This window comes from Stegodyphus dumicola, chromosome 7 (genome assembly GCF_044657685.1).
Source record: "Stegodyphus dumicola isolate Sdum_Otavi_A_Nest chromosome 7, ASM4465768v1".
In the NCBI taxonomy this organism is placed as follows: Eukaryota; Metazoa; Arthropoda; class Arachnida; order Araneae; family Eresidae; genus Stegodyphus; species Stegodyphus dumicola.
In genome coordinates, this window is record NC_140774.1 from 77809972 (window position 1) to 77819348 (window position 9377).

General features: G+C 31.2%; 1 long non-coding RNA gene across 3 annotated transcripts in view; it reads left to right on the plus strand.

Moving 5' to 3' along the window:
• LOC146996239 (uncharacterized) overlaps window positions 1-8297 on the plus strand; it is a 281313-nt gene extending 273016 nt beyond the window's left edge. For all 3 annotated transcript variants that reach the window (XR_015042144.1, XR_015042145.1, XR_015042143.1), the window contains exon 4: window positions 6239-8297. This is a non-coding gene — a long non-coding RNA (uncharacterized LOC146996239). The remainder of the gene's footprint in view (window positions 1-6238) is intronic.
• Window positions 8298-9377: the final 1080 nt, after the last annotated feature.

The following is a 9377-nucleotide window of genomic DNA, read 5'->3' on the forward strand; positions in this document are numbered from 1 at the left end:
TTATGACACGCATACACATAGATGTTTTGCGTGGAAGAAAGGATGAATCCTAGAATATAATGTAGTGAAGAAATAATAATATACAAACACTGTGTCGACCCCTTATTACAATACTTTGAATGTTACCTGTATCTCTCAAAAGATAAAGGAAACATGAAGATAACATATAATAAACTTAATAATACCCAAAATACAATAAATTATATTGTAACAAAACGAATTAAAAAAAATTTACGAGTCTCAACAAATACCAATTCTCAACTCACAGTTTGGGAATTAAGGAAATATCTCATAGCGTATAATGTTTTATTCCGTATCTCACTTTCAGTGCTATATAATCTTCCACAGATTTTATATAAATAAAATCTATAACATAATGGGTATTTATACTATATGTAGTTCTTGATGTAAAAAAGATCAACTTTCGTACTGTAAAAATTCCATCTATGTGAATAAGTATGAATATACTCATATACACATAATTATACTAAATAACTAATTTAATGAAACTAAATTCCTATAGAAAAATGGGGAAAGTGTAGAATCGCCCATTGCCTGGCCTGTTTTTAAGAATTGCACATACTCGGTATCCATGTACACATCGACGTATTTTCACTTAAAAAAACATCCCAGAATTGCACAAAAATGTCATTGCGCACTCCTTTGACTTTATCCATGTACAAATCGACCTATTTTCACTTAAAAAGTCAAAAGAAAATTGACAAAAATCCAATTCTTTTTACTTTAGTAAAAAGTGCCAAATAAATAAGTGGGCGATTCTGCACTTTACCCGAAAAAATATATAAAAATACCATTTACCTATATATATTAATAATTTATTATTACACAAAGTTTTTCATATATGATCTCAAAGGAACATAAATTTAATTAAAGCGATGCATTATTGGAATAAATTTAATCAGTGTTTTAGGTGTAAGTTATTTAGATTTCTATTGTAGAAATAATACTTTAGAAAATGTATAGAAATATTATTTTGAACCATAAAAATTATAAATAGTAAAATTTAAAGTACTGAAAAGGTAGCTATTGCTTTTGACAGTAGATTATATAATATAAAAATACCTCATGCTGAGCATTTTCTGAAATTACAATGCCAAATGAAATTTATATAGTGCAGTATTTAGCAATAATAACTTTTTGTAAACAAATGTAGCTATATTCACTTAATTGTAATGACAGTAATTTTAACTGCATTTGTATAAGGCTGTACAGAAGATTTATTTATATGGGTTTTCATCCGCAGAGAACAACCGGATTCTCTGTGGAAGTGCTTCCGAAAATAATGTTTAAATATTACTCTAACTATATTTGAAAGCAATGCTATAACAGTGCCCTTATAAGACTCATGATCCGAAAAGCTTTGGTTTTAATTGTCTCTTAAAAACTTTCAATTACTTCTGCAAAATTCATGCCCACGTAAAAATTACTACACCGAAGTCAAGTAATTATACAGCAAAACGTTCCTAAAGCAATACACTCCACAATTCAAGATAATACCAGTTTCCTATAGCTTGACAAAACTATGAGTGATTTTTTAAGTCCTGTTATTTAATTATTGTCCTGACAAATGTGCCATTATCAGAGGGGGTCATTTAAGAAAATAACCACTATATGAGGTTTCAACTTAATGTAATTTTTTTTCAAATAAATAATTCACTTTTTATACTCCCAAGATTAGTACATTTAATGTTACATAAATCGTATTCACAAATCTATTTCTATTTCAAAAGCAATTTATGAAAAACACATTTGAAATTTTCTTCATCATTAATAATAATAATGAAAATTAAAGTATGCATAAAAATGATTATATGTGTTTTAACAAAATAGCACAAAATATTTAATGTAAAAATGTGGTTCTAGTCTCATACTTGTAAAGAAAAATAGACCAAAAAGTGTGTGTGTGTGTGATTATGACAAAGCCTCGAGGGCTATCTGCCTAAGGGGAGGAATGCCTTCGTGGAGGACTTTCTAAGGGAAACTGGCTCGTACACACGTTACACATGGGGAAAACCACGAAAACGCCCATGCAGCCAGCCCGTTCGCGGGATTCGAACCTCGGACCGAACTACCAGTGTTCAGCGACTTTACCGCTCGGCCGCTGGTGGGCAGACCAAAAAGAAAAAACAATGTAAGCTACTATGGTCATCTAAATTTTCACATAATTTTAGTAGTGGAAAAAAGATGTCTTGTCTACCCCATTCAATAAGTAATAAACACATTAAATATTTCAATGTTTATTTCATTAATAAAACTTACCTTTTTTGCTCGCAAAATATAATTAATACATTTTTTAAAACGAAAAAAAAACATTCTTTTTGCTTGGCCACATCACATTAGTCGAAAAATTGAAAATTGAATCATACGAGATCATTTTAAGTAAGATATGCTCAAATTTATTAATACAGTATATTCAAATGATAAAGCATCTACATGAACAAGCTTTAAAAAAGTATTTCTAAACTGTAATCAAAAATATAAATTTTCCAAAATACAGTTTCAGTAGAATGCAAAAACTATATTTCTGCATCTGATCACATCTGCATCTGCACACTGAACCAAATTATCAAGTCTGAAATTATCCCTTTTCAGTCTTTAAGCGCATTGTTTTTCAGGATAAAAGTAAAGATGGAAAATCAATTTCACGCTCAAAAACTCCATTTCACAACTAGTCAGTTATCAGCAACGTTCTCTCAAACATTAGACACGATTACACGTGTATGGCTTTAGCGGTATATTCATAGTCAGTGCTGGTATTTTATTATTTATTACTAATTTCTAAACATTAAAACATAGTAAAATTTGTAATACAGTAAATCATAGTAAATACCACGAAGAAAATAACACCACCATAGCACAACAATAACTAGAGCGGCGCCATATTGCTTGTTTGGGAAACTTCTGAGAGTTTGGGAGGGAGCATTGGAGGGAGGGGGAATTTTTTTCCTCACGTCAGCGTTAACAGAGAGAAAAGTTTTGCGATTGTGAATGAACTTGTTCGCGTTAAAGAGATGTTGGTTGATACCGGTGTTTATTTGTAATATCAGAAATGTAAGTGCTTATGTGTGTGTATTCAGAGAACCAACTCGTAGCAAAAAACCACCTCCCTAAAAAACCACCTCCTCTGAAAGAAACCAGTATTTCTGAAAACATAAGTATACTTTGGTATTGAATATTCCCTCTGTAAGGCGACCATTCACAAAGAAAATTCTGCGAGTGTGGCTGGTGGCCTTAGAGAGATTCCTTCCATAGATCCAATCTCCCTAAGACGACCACCTCTAAAAGATAAACGTATCTCTGAGAACGTGAGTATCTATTGGTATTGAGCATCACCTCTCTAAGGCGACCACTTGCAAAGATGAATTTTTATTTGCGGCTGGTCGCCTTAGAGAGACCTCGTTGTGTGTGGTGTATATGATAACTGTTATTGTTTCAGAAAAAATATTTTTAAATCAAATAAATAAGCATATTTAGTAAAAACCCTCTCTAAAACGACCACCTGCGTTTCCAGGTTACTCTGATGGTCTTAAAGAGATCATATTTTCATTCTGTTAATTTTATTGTTTACAAGAAGTCTATTAACGTCAGATAAAAAAATACCATAAACCCATATAAACCAACAGAAGATTTATTATTATATTGATACCAGTAAGAAAAACCAGTAAAATTCAATATAAACCTATACAAACCAGTACAAAGTTCTGCCATTGAAATGTTGGTTGTATGGGTGTCAAGTGATACCAGTAAGAAAAACCCACAGAGATCAACAGAAACCAGTAAAAGTCAGTAGAGACCATCAAAAATTCTATAGGTACCAGTAGAAAGTTTTACTGGTTTCTATGGGTCATTTTGAAACCAGTAAGAAAAACCCACAAAGACCAACAGAAACCAGTAAAAGTTAATAGAAACCCATAAAATCTTATGGGTATCCATAAAAAGTTTTACTGGTTTCTATGGGGCATTTTTAGCAGGAAAGCAACCAAGAGGAACTAACTTTCGAAAGAGGTTTCGGCAAATGCAGGAAAATTTCCCCAAATTTTTTGGGATTGTAAGCTTTGATACAACAAGAACGAACGCTTAGTTTCTTATTAGGAGTTTTTAGCTAGCACATTATTTTTATGGTATTCCTTTCTATTTCATCCATAACCTTCAACATAAAGCACATTAAACTGAGTTTAAATAGCAACAGAAATTGTAGTTTAAAGGTACAGCTTTGGCAAAGCGCTAGAAAACAAATTATTTCTTCAGTCGTTTACCTATATGCTGATCTTGCTTGGATCCAAGAACAAAAGTCAGTTCTTCCTAATCAATAAACCAATGTCTTACAGTTAATATTTTGTTATGATGTTCCTGTGTTATATACTCACCATATCATAAATCTGGATTATCAATGGTTCGGGCCACCAGGTGCATATTGTGTCTAGCTTTCAGAAAATGTAACAAGAGACGTAAAATTAATAACGTTTTACTAAGCCATAGTTTTATTTCTTGTCCAGTTATATTTTGCATGGTCTTTCTATCTGGATTGTTGAAGAATGTTAGGGAAAACTGCGGCCCGGGATATATTCAAGGAAGTTTCCTCAGTGTGAGTAGTTACCTCAGAGTGAGCTGAACGTAACATTTTTATTTAAAGTAAAAGCCATTTAACTGGAGGAATTAAAAACTGTATTTAATAATCAGGGTTTGCAAATCAGATCAAATGCTGTAAGTATGGTCTTGATAAAAAAATAAGAATAAACGAACCAAAAAACAAATTTTCAAAAGTATTGTCAAATGTCTTTAGCATTCAGCAGTTACTTTGCAGAAGATAATTGCGCTGCACAAAGAAAAATGGTTGATGATGGCTGGTGCATTCACACCAGAAAGTTAAAAACTAAACTCAGAAGCCTGAAGCATTTTTGCAAAAAATACCTCCGTTAGTTACTGTGATTTATCTATGTTTACGCTGAAATTAAATGTTAAAAAGTGAGTTTGATAATGAAAAGAATAAGCCCCTATAACAATGAAATGCAGTATACGCAAGCTGAAGATATTTGGTCCTTAATTGGAGATATTTCTTGGAATATTATGTAACAAGTACCATCATCCATCTTACAATCACTTAATACAATGACCTATGCCACGATGTCAAATCAAAGATCTCTTTTTGATTACGGAAGAAATTGAAGCAACAAAGACAAATATTTATGTCTAGCATGATTTATATTTTCAATTAAGAAGACCGTAACGGCCGTCAACTAACTGTTAAAAAAGAAACTAATAACCCATCAAGACATCACTTTCTTTAGGGCCTCTTTTTTTACTTACGACATTTTTTCACGTTTTCTAGATACATATGTCACGAGTCAAACTATTTCATTTGAAGAAGAGCTGAAAGGAGTTTTTTGTATGTTCCTGGTTTTCGTCAAGTGGTTGCGATTTTTTTCTTCGCTTTTGAAGAGCAAATTTCCGTTTCGTATCAGTGAAGGTAGCGTGTAATAGAGATTCCTCTCTTCGTTTCCGTCAACGGAGTTTTAACGAGAGTTCTGGGTATCAGTTTGGATACTGATACCGTTTCACTGACGCATTATTATCTAGATTGTAACTATAAACAAACAAGCCCTGATATATATTGATAAAGATACTTACGGTTCTTTTTAGCTGATCCGTGATTATTTACATTTTTAACTTCTACTTGTGTAATTCATGTTTACAAAATAAAAGAATTCTATTATTTCCTATCTGCAGTAGTACTACTACTAAAATAATATTAACAAGGATGGTAGAAATTATGAACATTTATAAATTTATCATATAGAAAACGAAATAGATGGCCTTTCATTAAATATCTCACTAAAATATTTTACACCTCTGGAATTCATTAAATATTTCCCTAAAAATTTAATTTTCTTCAAACATTGTTCTATAATGTCTTATTAACCAATCAGGCTTTAGTAAACAATAAAAGAAACTGAATATGTAATTATATTCTTTTTAATATTTATTGTGCAAAATTCTAACTAGAAAAGTTACATTATATTAATTCAGATTTTACTTTTTGAATTTACTAAAATATAGATTAAGAGCAATAAATTTTGGATAAATGTATATGTTTAATACGAGTGTTTCATAATAAATTCTATAATTTATGTCCGATAAATTACTAACTAATAGTTAACAATAATTAGTTAATAATGATTCATTTGTAATTTCTAAATTATCATTTTTCTTATTGTAGAGACATTAGGATTTTTTGGAAGCATGAAAGGTGAAAAGGAGCAACGTTTTCGCCGGGAATCGAAGCACGGACCTCTGGAATACGCACCCAGCGTGCAGTCCACCACACCACGAAGGCACGCCAAGAAAGCGGGAGAAATACCTTATATTGTGATAAGAATATCATTAATGATTATATAACAGGTATATCTGTTACATAATCATTAATGATTATTAATCTAACATAAATTTTGTATCACAATGCTTATGCTATAACAATGCTATATATAAATCTAATATATATCCTAAGTCACGCTTTCGAGACATGAAAAACGCAAGTTAAATTTTGTCAATCAGCCCAGTAGAAAGGGAGATATAGAACGGTCACCCTTTTTTTTCAGAGTATATATCATATGCCCACATATATTTTAACAGTTTTCTCTTATTTTCGTGATATATTTTTGAGAAAAAAATGACATCTTAATATTTTTTTCGTCGAAAATACGAGATTAGATAAGTTACCCGGAGGCCATCTAATGGAGCACTGAAGAATTTGTTCAATAAAGACGAATACGTATGAATGTGATTCGTAGAGCTTAATTTACAATTACTTAAGTTTTAAGAAAAGTATGGTTTCCAACACCGTGTGTGATTCTGCTTTTGCCAAGACTGTGAGAATTCCAACATCTGTGAAACAATGCATCGGGAAGGAAAAGTGACGCGTCAGACCCAGAAAATTAAGAATTTCTTCAGTATTTTTATTCAGTACAATTAATTACACATTTACAGACCTTAAATTTTAGAGATAACAGCACTGAATTAATTTTTATTTGTAATTTTGCAGAACTAAACTAAACCTTGACTAATATTACTTGCATGCTGTTTATAAAAAAAATCAACTTTTGAAATTAAATTTTATTTACAAAATATTTATTAAAATATACATAAACAGTAATAACGATGACAAAAAAATATCAAATTCGTGCTTATTTTTCTAACTGAAATCTTGATGTTTAGAAGGTTTAGAAATTTATAAGAATTTTCTGTTAGGTATACTTTGTAATTCAAATGTGTTGACAACTAAATATTATTAAATTTTCGTATTAATGTTTATTTCAAATAATTGTAATACATATTAACAACTAAACTTCTTTACTTGTAACTGCTACTATAGATATAGATTAAGTACATCATGGCGTTTCACCACATGGCTACAGTACATCATGGCGTTTCGATTTTGATAAAGTTTGTAATCTTGGAGAAAAAGTACTAGAAAATAGCTTCATCACGAAATGGCGATATCCATCGGTCAATTTGTGTTGAGAATGGATAGACTGCTAATCTACTTTCTTCTTATAAATCCGTTTCATTAGGTAACAATATATATTTAGTTACACAGTTTTATTACAAGTCGTGATACATAGAGTCTACAAGGAAAACAATATCTTAATAACAATTGCAGTACAGTTGCAGCTACTGTTAACGTCTCAGTCCTTCTCCCTTTGATTAATAATATGCACTTAGTAATCAAAATATGGTATTATAAAGCCTTCAGTTCAAAATAATAATTCAGTTTAAAAGTTCAAGCCCAAATTCTAGGTGGTAACTTAATAGTCCTTCAGCTTCTTAGCACGACAGTTTTTATTTTTTTATTTTTTTATTGGTGGGGTAGGAACAGCTTGATCAGGCAAGTGCATCTACCAATTTATTATCGTAAATTAAAGGGTCTACAAGCTGGTTGATATAAACCCCAAGTATGAATGCTACACTGATAGGGTTGATTCGGACTCGAGAGTCAACTGGAATTGATGCAAAAAATAAATTAAAAGTCAATTCGATGATAAATGATTAACTTTCGACGACTTTTTGAGATTTTTGAGATCAAATTGAATATATGTATGTAATTATATTATGTATATTGTTTATTGAATATATGTATGTAATTATATTATGTATAAAAAGCAGATGAATTCATTAGTTTTAATGTACGTTTGTTAAATCTAAAATAAATTATCCGCAGCAGTGTTATCAAATTGAAATCCTTCATACTGGAGTAGTGTATTCAAAATTATTATTTGTATTTTTTTTTCCTCACATAGTGAAATAAAATTTTTCAAGTGAAATTAGAGATTTCTTTTTGAGATAGTTTTTTAATTCCTTTCTAAATTTGGACATATATGATTTATTAACTCCTTTTTAGACGTAATGATGCTGTCAAATTTATCACTGGATTTGGAATGGTTTTTATTACATCTAAATATATTAGGTAACTTTAACCTATAAAATAGTAAACACCTTAAAATAAACAAATTACAAGTCATATCCCTTTTTTTGGTCTTATTATAAGTATGTAATAATATATTAAAAGGGGTCGATAAAATGTTGAGAAGTCCATGTAGGGCTCGATTGTTGAAAGAGATCGGAACCCTTGCATTCATTAAGCAATCAGCTCTATAAAAAACTCGAAATTTATTTTATTGAATATACGTATACTTAACATCTGTCAAGCATCCCCATTTCTCCTGTTATACACTTATTTTTAGAATAGTAGTTTAAAATTTTCTTTTTTCATGTGACAAACGCCTTCGTTATAATTTGCGTGAATATTAAGCTTTAGGTAATGCTCTAATTAACAGTCATTAACAAAATATAATTGATGCAGCATCAAACCAAGTTTTCCTTTTCGCGTTTATTTATAGTTGCACGTTTATTAACAGATACCTTATGTCAGCTGTCACGAAATATCTACAAAGGCAGATTTGTCTGTGATTTTACTAAAACAGATTTCAAGCTCCCTGATGTTGGGAACCCAATTACGACACCCGCAGTCCCTCCAAAACAGGCCAGATTTCCAATTAAGGAAATCCGAAGAAAAAATCCTGACAAGAACTGTCACTGACAGATATCTTCCTCTTGCCACAGATGGATTGCTTCGGGTGACGAAGACGGACGTTTCACGGAAGACGTCAATTTTTAATGGCGGACCATGACAGAACGTGGGAAAGAAAGAGGGAGGGAAAGGGGTTAGGTAATCTCCTCTCCTGTAGTCTTGTCTTACTCAATTTCCAGGTCTTATTCGTTTCATACGAAGCAGGTGTGAACCGAAGACAATGAAATGTAATGTAAGAAGAGGGTCATTGTTTAATATGTGTCATTAACGA